At 30.9% G+C, this 11,892-nt stretch overlaps 1 pseudogene; it reads left to right on the top strand.

Moving 5' to 3' along the window:
- Positions 1-10,811: 10,811 nt before the first annotated feature.
- Positions 10,812-11,892, top strand: LOC120148216 (annotated as a pseudogene).

The raw sequence follows: 11,892 nt of genomic DNA, 5'->3' as shown, positions 1-11,892 counted from the left end.
ATTTTAGAGCTAGAGAAGTATATTTTTGATATGGAGGCAGATATACAATAGGGGTTAAATTCAGTATTGTGTGATGCTATTGTGAAGGCAAAGAAGGATATAACTCCCATAGCTCATATATGTCTCGTAATACGAGCCACATATATCACATCAATTCAATTGACATTTGTTGAACTTAAATACTTAAAATTTTTGTTTCATTTAATATATTCCTTTTTAAATTTAAATTTTTTCATTAATCATATACATTTATAAAATAATGTTTGATCATTGAAAACTAATTTGATTTCAGTCAGTAATTAGGCAGTTCAGTGTTGTTTCATATCCAAATACAACTGCATAATACTGCTTGATTTTAAATCATTTAAAATATAACATTTATACTATTCACTCATAAATAAGATTAATACTAAAATTAGACAAAACTAAATAAAATAACCCTAATTACTATTACAATCCCTTTTAAAATAAATCTGATAAAGCAACCCAACAGATATAATGTACATGCCACTAATAAGTCAAAGTTATGATGTCTTACTAATACTATCGGTAGGTTTGATTTTGCAAAAGATGTTGGCAAGCTATTCACTTCATGACCTCTATTTTATTCGAACCTACGCATGAAAATCATCACACACTAAGTAAAACTTAATGAGAAAGAAATATAACTAAAGTGATATAAAACCATAAATTTCATAATATATAAGAAATAAATTGTAATTTAAATAAAAATATTAAACTTCCAAACGGGTTAGTCAAGCCGTTTTTCCTCCTGAAAATCATCATCTCACATTTTTATCAAAAATCATGTAAGTCATCATCAAATATCATGAATAACTTTTGTTCTTTTCATTCAAACATATTTTCCTTTGTTTTCTATTCTATGTTCTTTTCTTTTATATATTTTCATAATTTTCACACTTATTGTTATAACTCAATGTATATGTAAGAGAATATAAGGTACATGAGTTTAAGGTGCGTACTAGGCACAACACGGTGTCGGATCATAACTGAAACTGTAATATGATGCACTTCAGTGCAATCATAACCTGAGCACCAATTGTGTTGAACATTGGTACATGAATGTACCAAAGCTGAACTGATAACTGAAAATTGTACACTAAATGACATGTCAAATGTACTTATGACTCTCAATGCAACATATAACCGGCTTATATGTATCATCATAGAATCATTTATTAATATGTGTCTGATAACTGTAAAATATCTTATGTCTGTAAATATTTGATAACTGTAATCATCTGATATCTGTAAATATCTGATAACTAAAAATCATCTGATAATTGTAAACATTTAGAATTCATCATCATAAATATCATAATTGGGCAGTTCATACCCAAAATCATTCATAGAACTTGATAAAAAAATTATGGAAATATTTCATACTGAAAATTTATAAATCATACTGAAAAATAAAATGAGGTTAACTTATCGCAAGTCGTCCTCGACTATAATAATCGAATAAACAAACTGCATTCACTTCAACACTTTATTTATTTATTTTTTTAATCAAAATATAAGCCTCACTAAGATTTAGATTTAAATCCTTTGCCTTCCACTATTTTCAATACAAAATTTATCAAAATTTCATATTATGGCAGTTTGCACTACATTCAAACAAATATTATTATGTATTAATTTATATACTGAAAAATTATTCTGTTTGCACCAATAAAAATTAGACTCGAATATGAATCTAACCATATAAGGAACTTTGTCTAGTTCTGCTTGTACAATTTATAGAGAATTTTCAAAGTTAACTAATAAAAGTTGTTTCGAGCATAATCTGCTGCCATGTTTTCTAACCTATCACCTATTAAAAATTCATATCTTTTTTGTATACCCATTGAAATAAGTTTCTATTTGTTCTAAACAAAACTAAATTGATATAATAATACAATGATATAATATTCATTCTTCAATTTTTTTTTTTAGAATTTCTGGTGATTTTCTAAACTTTCTGTTCAGAACATAATGTCTAAGCATATTTCACCAACTTGCATTATTAACTTATTCACTAAATCTATAAGCTTACCAATTGAACATATAGGCTTGAAGTACACTTATCATACACTAGGAGTCACTTCTTAACGCAACTCCGACACTGACTCATCGCAAGCCAATGTTTGTCTCGATAACATAAATACAAGTTAAATGCACTCACCTGGTCTCCTTAGCTTGCAATCTTCCTTAGAATTTCTCATTTCATCCTTAAGTTTTTCCTTAGCTTTAATAATATTTGGTCTTGATTTCAAGAAATCAATCTAAATGAACATCATTACCAAACATATACAAATTTCAGCAAAATGTTAGAATCTTACTAACATAGGCATACTTTGGAAAATAAATTCTTAAGAAATTTTTCAATGCTCATTCTATATAATTTCCATATCACAACATAAATGTTGACCTTAATACTTATAATTGACCACTCAAGTTCCTTTTATCCCAATTTCACATAACATTTTCACTTAAGCTCCCAACATTTCTGTTGAGTTAATCGATTGACGAATATGGCCAAGAGGGGGTGAATTGGAAATTAAAATTTTGATGGAAGCTTTTGCAGAAAATTGAAAGAAATTTACACAGCGATTTAGAGTGATTCGACTTTCTCAACCAAAGTCTACGTCCACTACCTTAGCTATCCACACTAAGGATTTTCCACAAATTCACTCATTTGTCTTTCTTTTGAGGACAAAGAGTAACCTTACAAACCCTCAAGAATTATACCCCAAATTCTTGAGAACACTCTCTCCCAAAGAGAACAATACAAATTTGCAAACTTACAAGGAAATCCTCACAAGGTAGATTGTTTGCACAATTCTAGAACAAAGAAAAGAACACTCAAGAATGAACACAATTGAGCACAATAAGTGTTCTTGAAAGCAAAATGAATATTGAATGAAAAATAGGCTTAAAATGCTCAAATTGAGGTTTGATGCTTTCTCTTTGATTCTCTCTTGATTCTAGTTGCTTGATGTTTCTTGTTATTGATCAATGACTTCTAAGCTTGCTTAAATACACCTTGAATCACTTATGAACGTTGGGGATCATTAATGAAGTTTTTGGAGACGTTTAAGTGTGAAAACAATTAATATTTCTTCTTGGAGCGTGGGGGGAATCGGTACCCCTAATGGGGAATCGGTTTCCTAGGTGTAAAATTCAAATATTTCGACCGTTGAACAGTGGGGGGGAATCGGTACCCCCTGGGGGGGAATCGGTTCCCTCCGAGCATACTGGAATTCTCAGAGCCAAACCATTCAGGGGAATCGGTACCCCCTTGGGGGGAATCGGTTCCCTCTGAGTAATCTAGAATTTTTGGCTTTGAAATGGTTCGAAATATTTTTGTAAAATCGTTTTGAAATTATTTTAAGATTAAAACTTAATTTTACACTTGAGTAAAGATTTAAAATGAACTTTGAAATACTTTGAGTAATATTTTGATATTCGATTTAACATATCGAATATGCTTAGAAAAATTATTTTCAAAATTAAAATTCTTTTAACTTAATTTGTTATATCGAAACATCAAAATGTTTTTAACACTTTCATATTTTTATTTAAACTTCAACTTTTACAAGCATTCCAAAATAATCCAATTTCACATCCTAATTTCAATTCCAACACTCAAACATTAATTTCTAGCATATTACATCAACTATTGAATAATTACACAATAATCCAAAACTTTTCCAAAATTATTGATTGGTCCCCTAATTTTTCAAAAATTATAGAATAGTCCCTAATTTTTTCTAAGGCTTGTAGAATACTTCCTACAATCAAAACCCCAACTTAGTTTCATCAAAATACATCTTTCCCCTAAATTTAGGGTTTGACCAAAACTTTATTTGTTCATATGACCATGTACAATTGATTTTAATCATCAATCATGCTTGGAAATGATTCTACAACCTTCAAAACGCAAAAATCCTTTATTAATTCCATAAACCCTAATGTGAACATAAACACTAGAATTTGGGATCTTTGAACACAAACCAAATTAGCAAGAAATAATGGTACCAAATGATAACGTTTTTCAAATAAAACAATTTTCTATTTCACATCATGATCCAAAAACCAAAGGAAATTGCTCAAAAATGGAAAATAAAATTTCTCTTACCTTGGTATAAAGAATCACGAAATGTTGGCTGAAAAATGGCTTGGTTTCATGAAATTTTGGTTAATTTCATATTAGTTTAGACTTTATTTAAACTTAAATGAATAAAACATTCATTTAATGAAAAATGCTCATTTTACCCTTAATGAAACTTGATATTTACCTTAATACCAAGCCACATAAACCTTATCATCTTCCAAAGTAAAATATGGACAAAATATGTTTTCCTTTACAACTTTGCCCATGCCATTTTCCAAAAATTTCAATCTTGCCATTTTTCATCCAATGGTCCAAATTGAACATGGAAATAAATTCTCAAATTCAATGCTCCATATTATTTTCCATCATTTTAAAATGTGGAAATAATATTTTTAATCCTAATTTATCATCCTTCAAATTTTCTAAAAATTTCTGTTTGATCCGATTTACCGAATTTTTACTGGACTTTAACACTTTTTAGTTTTTGACACAATTTTCATATCAAAAATCTGATTTCAATAAAACTCCACTTTCAAGAGTAAACTATCCATTTATGGAATAATTTTTTTGGGGAAAATTACCACTTAGATCCCTAAATTTTCCCCAATTTTATAGTCATGAATTTTTTAAATATTGCATTTTAGTCACTAAAATTCTACTATTTGGTCAAATCAGAAAAAATACAATGTTCTGAGAAAATTTTCTCTGATCTAAAATATGGAAATAATATTTCCAACCATTTTCTAACATCATTCAAACTTTCATAAAATTCTAGCTCGATCATATTATCTGATTTCAATACCAAACTTTATCGCTTTATAACTTTTAACACAAATCTCGTACAAAAAATCTGATACCCAAAAAAATTCTTGTTTTAGGCCAAACTGGTCATTTACGAGCTAAAATCTATAACTTTTCAAAATTACATTTTTAGTCCCTAAACTTTTACAAAGTTTATACTTTAACCCTCAACATCTTATTGATCAAAAAATACTTTTTTAACTGAAAAAAATGATAGGACTTAAAATGTTTAAATATAATAGTTTAAGTACTTAGTTTGATCAAAAAAATAATTTAGGTACTTAAAATAAAAAAAATACATAATTTGAACATTTATTTTTACTTTAAGCTTTACATCAACTTACGACATTATATTGTATATTATTATTTTTATGTTGTCATCCCACTCGAATTCATTTTATTTTTCAGATATTTTGTGTTACACTAGACGCAATGTTTTAGAAATACCTGCAAGAACTCATTTTATGAAAAATTTACTGAAAGTATTAGATGACTTAATTCATTTTTTAGTCATACGTGTAAGTATTTTCAAGAGAGATGGTTCGTTAATCTTGTAAATCTGAAATGTTTTAATGTTCGTCATTCTTTATTTGTTTTTGGATTATACATTAAAAATTTATATAAAACTCTTGTTCATGTGTCGTTATCGTTGTTTGATCTCGTATTTTTTTAAATATGTGTCTTTGACATGCACCGCAACCGAATATATATATATAAGATTCTTATAAATCTTTACCTTTTGACTTTTTTCTTTCTTCAATTCAAAAATTAATTTGTAATAGGTGTTAATTTAAAAAATATATAATATTTTAGTTAAAAAAGTCTATGAAAGATATAGTAAAAAAGGTCTTAGCCTAAAAATATATAATAATTTTTTTAAAATATATTGTAGACACATTTTCATCCTTATGTTATATGTTATAAGAGAGTACTGACTATTTTTAAATTGTGTTTGGGGCTTCAACTAAATTTGTTTAATAGCAGAATTTTCGGTATAAATGTTGATGAAACCTGCATCAAAGAGTGGTCGGCTTCGATTGGATGTTCAGATGGAATCTTTCCAATAGAGTATCTTGGACTTCTCCTTGTTTCAACGAAGAATTCGGTTACTTTGCGGGAACAAATAATCCAAGATGTTACCAGAAATTGGAAGGCTGGAAAACAAATATTATTTCTCTTGCATGGAGGGTTGTGTTGGTGAAGTCGATTTTAAGCGCTTTGCCAATTTATTTTATGTTGATGTTTAGAATGACGAATAAGATTCTAAGGAAACTGAATTCTATTCTGGCAAACTTCTTATGGGGGTTATCTCATAAAAATTGTATTCATTGGGTAAAATGACTGATTGTGTGTAGACTTAAAGTTCAATGGGGTTGGGTCTCATTGATTTAAACCTTATGAATAGGGCTCTCCTAGGGAAGTGGGCATGGAAGTTTGCTGCGGAAAAGGAGTCTTGGTGGAAGAATTTGGTGTGTTACAGGTATAATTTGGATAGTAGATCAATTTGGATGGATAATGTGGTACCCTATAAGTCATCTTGGATTTAGAGGGGAGTTGTAAATAACTCTTGGGTGAATGTTTTTAGAATCATTTTCAATTACGATTCGGAAAAGGGAATGATTTTTTTTGTTTGAAATGTGGATTTGTAATGTCCCTCTTAGGTTGAAATTTCCTAGGCTATTTTCTCTTTCGTTAATAAAGAAGAAGAAAAATCCAAGTTTGGTTTTTTAATACAGGGGGATGGTGTTGGGATATTCAGTTGCGAATGAATTTATTGGATTGGGAATTCAAGCAGTGGGTTGAGCTTTCGTCATAATTAAGTAATGCTAGTATTCGAAATTATGCGAATGATCATTGTGTGTGGACGGGCAATGGGGAGGGCACTTATTCGGTTAAATCATGCGTCAAATTATTGTCAAGAGGGTTTGTTGTGGATCCGATTCGGTCAAGGCTGGTTTGGATCGGTTATGCTACCCTAAGAGTGGAGGCGTTTATGTGGCAGGTTTTGCATTAGAAATTGACTATTAAATTTGAACTTATCAAGTGTGGTGTAAGTGGGATAAATAACATTTTATGTCATCTTTGTTTTTGCATCAAGAGACAGTTTTTCATCTGTTTTTTTATTGTTCTATTGCGTGGGGGCATATGGGTGAGTTTCTTAAGGTTGTGGAATCTATCCTCGGTCCATCTATAGAATCCTAATGCCTTCTTATCTTCTTGGGGAAGCCTAGTTCCTAAGTCTATTATTTGGAATTTTATTCCGGGAGTTGTCTTGTGGGCAATATGAAAGTGCCGAAACTAATTGGTTTTCGAGAAAAGAAGTCTTGATCTTAAACATTTATTCTTTATTTCTAGATATAAAATAGATACGTGGTTTTTTGACAAAATTTCCTAATATTTCAGCTCTCTTAGGTTGCTTTGTTGGTGACCTGAAGTTGGCTGATTCAAGTAATTCGTCCATGAAGGTATACTCCTCATCGGTCTCGTGGAGTCCCCCACCCTCGAGTTTCTTCAAAATTAACGTGGATGGGGGAGTGAGAAGTAATTGGAAAAGCAGTGGAATTGGTAGAATTCTTAGAAATGAAGAGAGCAAGTTGATGGGTTCCTTTTCGGTATCTATTGGTCTAGGTCTGCCTATTTTAGTTGAGTTGAAGGCCATTAAACTGGTTTAGCTATGTTTGTGGAGTCAGAGTGGTGTAGAAAGGGTCGGTTAATTATATAGACTGATTATGCAATTGCAGCGAACTAGATTAAGACTCTGGAAGTGTGCCCTGTCGTGTTTTCACAGCTAGTTAGAGAAATTGTCAGTGTTGTATGGGAGCATAGTGTTATTATTAGGTTTGTAAAAAGGGTTATGAATTGGGAGGCTGATAGTTTGGCTAAGTCGGGTATAGGGTATTTTTTTTGTAACTTTTTGTTTGGATGATGTGTTTATATAGAGGATTGAGGTTAAGTTGGTGGGCGATGTTTGTAATATTCTGTTGTTGTATGAGGTGTAATTTCTTTTTGGCAATAAAATTTGTGGTACTTTTCCTCCGTCCAATGTCCACTGAAGTACTTATGTACAGCGATGGTTACGAAGGGGGTTTTTAACGAGACCTATTTTCTTATATAAAAAATCACACTACTGATCTATGAGCTTTTATCAATGTTCCGTTTTCATCCATGACCTTTAGAAGTCACAATTATTCATCAAAAAAGAAGCTTTTACCTGGCATTGTAAGTAAAATCATAGGAAAGTATATTGGGATCACAATTTGAATCCAACGAGGAGTAAAAGGATGATAAGAAGAAGAGAATAAACTCACTGGTTTTGAGTGATGGATAGAATAACATTTGTTCTAAATATTTTTAATCATTTGACAATAAATAGTCAATTACTTGTTATAGTCATTAATGCTCGAATCCATGATATTTAGGAACAACGATGTTTCCATTAACTAGTAAAATATAATTGTAATATATTAAAATAAAGGCTTAAACTAAAAATAGGAACTCAAACTATACTTTTTTTTGTTCAAGTACTTAAACTATTTTTTGTTCAAACTAATTCCTTAAATTATTATATGTAACTATTTTTTAAATACTTAAATTATTTTTTGGTCAAAATAAGTCCTTGAACTATGACTCATTTTTGTTTTAAAGCCCCTAAATTATTTTTTGATCAAAGCAAGTATCTAATTTTGTGTGACGTGTCAACATCTTATTGATCAAAAAATACTTTTCTAACTGAAAAAAATTATAGGACTTAAAATGTTTAAATATAATAGTTTAAGTACTTAGTTTGATCAAAAAAATAATTTAGGTACTTAAAATAAAAAAAATACATAGTTTGAACATTTATTTTTACTTTAAGCTTTACATCAACTTATGACATTATATTGTATATTATTATTTTTATGTTGTCATCCCACTCGAATTCATTTTATTTTTCAGATATTTTGTGTTACACTAGACGTATTGTTTTAGAAATACCTGCATGAACTCATTTTATAAAAACTGTCCTGAAAGTATTAGATGACTTAATTCATTTTTTAGTCATATGTGTAAGTATTTTCAAGAGAGATGCTTCGTTAATCTTGTAAATCTGAAATGTTTTAATGTTCGTCATTCTTTATTTGTTTTTGGATTATACATTAAAAATGTATATAAAACTCTTGTACATGTGTAGTTATTGTTGTTTGATGTAGTATTTATTTAAATATATGTCTTTGACATGCACCGCAACCGAATATATATATAAAAGATTCTTATAAATCTTTACATTTTGGCCTTTTTTTTCTTTCTTCAATTCAAAAATTAATTTGTAATGGGTCTTAATTTAAAAAATATATAATATTTTAGTTAAAAAAGTCTATGAATAAAAAAACAAGGGTTAACGATTGAGAATTAAGATTATATATAATCAGATATTATCTTATATTTATCACGTATTAATGAATAAAAAAAATGTTAGTGATTGAGATTTAAGATTTGAGTTGCAAATATGTATTTACAATTTGCACTTGAAATTATAAACCTTTTTAAGTATACGCAAGTGAGAATCCAGATTGAGAAGGAATCCGATGAGGCCATCAATCATCATGTGGCACTCTTTACTTTCTTCTCCAACCATGTGAAACTTTTCAGACTCCACTCACTTTGGTTGGGCTTTTTCGGAGAAAATATTGGTTCAGTCCTTTGGATTAGCAGGGAATAATGGTCCCCAAACACAACATGTCGGGATTAGTCAATCTTGAAATTCTCAATTTCAACTCGTAGTAGCACTTGATAATGAAGAAGATGATGCTATTTGTGCCAAGAAACCTGCAAATACATAACTCCCATCTGCTGGAAAAATGAATGAGCTGCATGACTTAATTAGTTAGAAGCTTAAGTGAGATTTGAATGGAGTATGTTTATGTACAGAATGACATAAATGTTGGCGCAGCAGCAAGTACGGTAGTACTCATATCTCATTTTCTACTTCTACCCACACCCTTAACCCTAATAGGGTGATACTTTTTTTCCGATTCCAATGATTCGTCTTGACTAATTCAGATCGAGTCGCATCACACACTTGATTTGAGAAGGTGAGTCTCCTAACGGAGATCTTTTGCATATACAAATATTTGAACTCGAAATTTTGCTTAAGCGATATCAAGTTGCTTATCACTTGAACCACACCACTTTATTATTTATAGGGTGATATAAGTGATAAAAAATATTTATTATTTTAGAGATATGAGTCCAAGCAATTATGATTGTAGAATATATATATATATTATTAATAGATTAAGAAAATATTTTTTTGATTAATCTGATGGTGGTTATTTTGTTGTTGTAATAAAGTTTAAGTTAGGGATGATTCTTCAGTTTAGGGTCAGGACATTCTTAAGACCCAATTATGATTTACATAAGATAATATATTATAGAAACTCTAATTATTTGACAATAAATACTTAAATACCTCGACAATTGATGTCGCTTAAACTTGATATCTCTAGAAAAAACAATAATGCAAACTAAGAAAATATCTAAACAATATATTACCTCATGATTACCGTATATATTTAAAAATAATAATCAAAGGGTAAATATATATTTTGACATATAAATTTAATTTAAATGTTTAATTTGATATTTAAAATTTATAATACTTAATTTTGATTTTGAAATTTAATTAAATATCTACATGTTTTCATGTAATTGAATATTTAAATTTAAGTTATTGATTTAAATTAATATATGAATTCAATTTTTTTATCTAATAAAAAAATTGATAAATAATTTATTTTAATTTATTTTAATTAAGAAATAAATTCAAATACCGATTTAAATAAAAAATAAATTAAAAATTTAATTAAACCTCATTTAAAGCTAATAAACTAAACCCACCCTCTCAACTACCTCCCCCAATAGACCAACCGCACACCCTCCAGAGCAGAGCAAGAGCCAAACCTAGAAACACTGAATAACAAAAGAGAAATCTGCACTCATCTTTCAATCATTGCTCTTCTTCCCAAAACCCCAAAGTAATCAACCAAAACTCTTCTGAGTTTTTCAATTCCTATCGAGTCTTGTTAAGGTGAAAAAAATTGATCTTTATTTCAATTGCTAACAAATGTGGCGGCCGTGGAGCAACGAAAAACCACCGGTACGGATTCGTAACACGCCGTCTCCTTTCTCATGTTCTTCTTTCAAAGATATCCAACACCTTTGCGCGGATGATTCTTCTCCTTCTGCTCTCTCCTCCTCCTCCTCAGCCAAAAGAACCGCCCGTGTTTTCCACCGTGTCCGAGTCGTCAACTCTCTCCTCCGCTCCTGGTCCCCCGCCCGGCCAGAGCCCAATGGGAAATTCCCGGTACCGGTTCCGGATCGATCCTTTTGATCCCGGACTCCGATAAGGGCATTGTGGTCTACTTCACCAGCCTTCGAGTGGTTCGGTCGACGTTCGAGGATTGCAAGACCGTTCGATCGATCCTCCGAGGATTTCGAGTATCGATCGACGAGAGAGATTTGTCGATGGATTCCCGGTTCTTAAACGAGTTGAAAGGGACCCTTGGTAAAAGCCAGTTGACCCTGCCGCGGGTTTTCATCGGAGGGAGATACTTGGGAGGGGCTGAGGAGATCAAACAGCTACATGAGACGGGCGAGCTGAAGAAGTTGATGGAAGGACTGTCGGCAGCCGAACCCGGCACCTGCAGCGTTTGTGGCGGTTACAGGTTTGTATTGTGCAACGAATGTAACGGTAGCCGTAAACTGTTCACTGAAAAATCGGGGTTCAAGACTTGTACGGACTGCAACGAAAATGGCCTCATCCGGTGCCTTTCTTGCTCTTATGCACCCTTCTAAAATAACTTTGTTTCTTTTTCCACTATAAATTAATTTTAGTTTTGGCTTTTGATCCATTTTTGGGGAGAGCGGGTCTTAAACAGAAAGTGAAGGTCCAAGCTATGGGTCTGTTGCTTTAACATTGCATAAGATGCCAAGAA

Source organism: Hibiscus syriacus, unplaced genomic scaffold (genome assembly GCF_006381635.1).
Source record: "Hibiscus syriacus cultivar Baekdansim isolate YM2019G1 unplaced genomic scaffold, ASM638163v2 tig00110954_pilon, whole genome shotgun sequence".
Lineage (NCBI taxonomy): Eukaryota > Viridiplantae > Streptophyta > Magnoliopsida > Malvales > Malvaceae > Hibiscus > Hibiscus syriacus.
The sequence above is the reverse complement of the archived record's forward strand: the minus strand, read 5'-3'. Positions and strand labels throughout refer to the sequence as shown.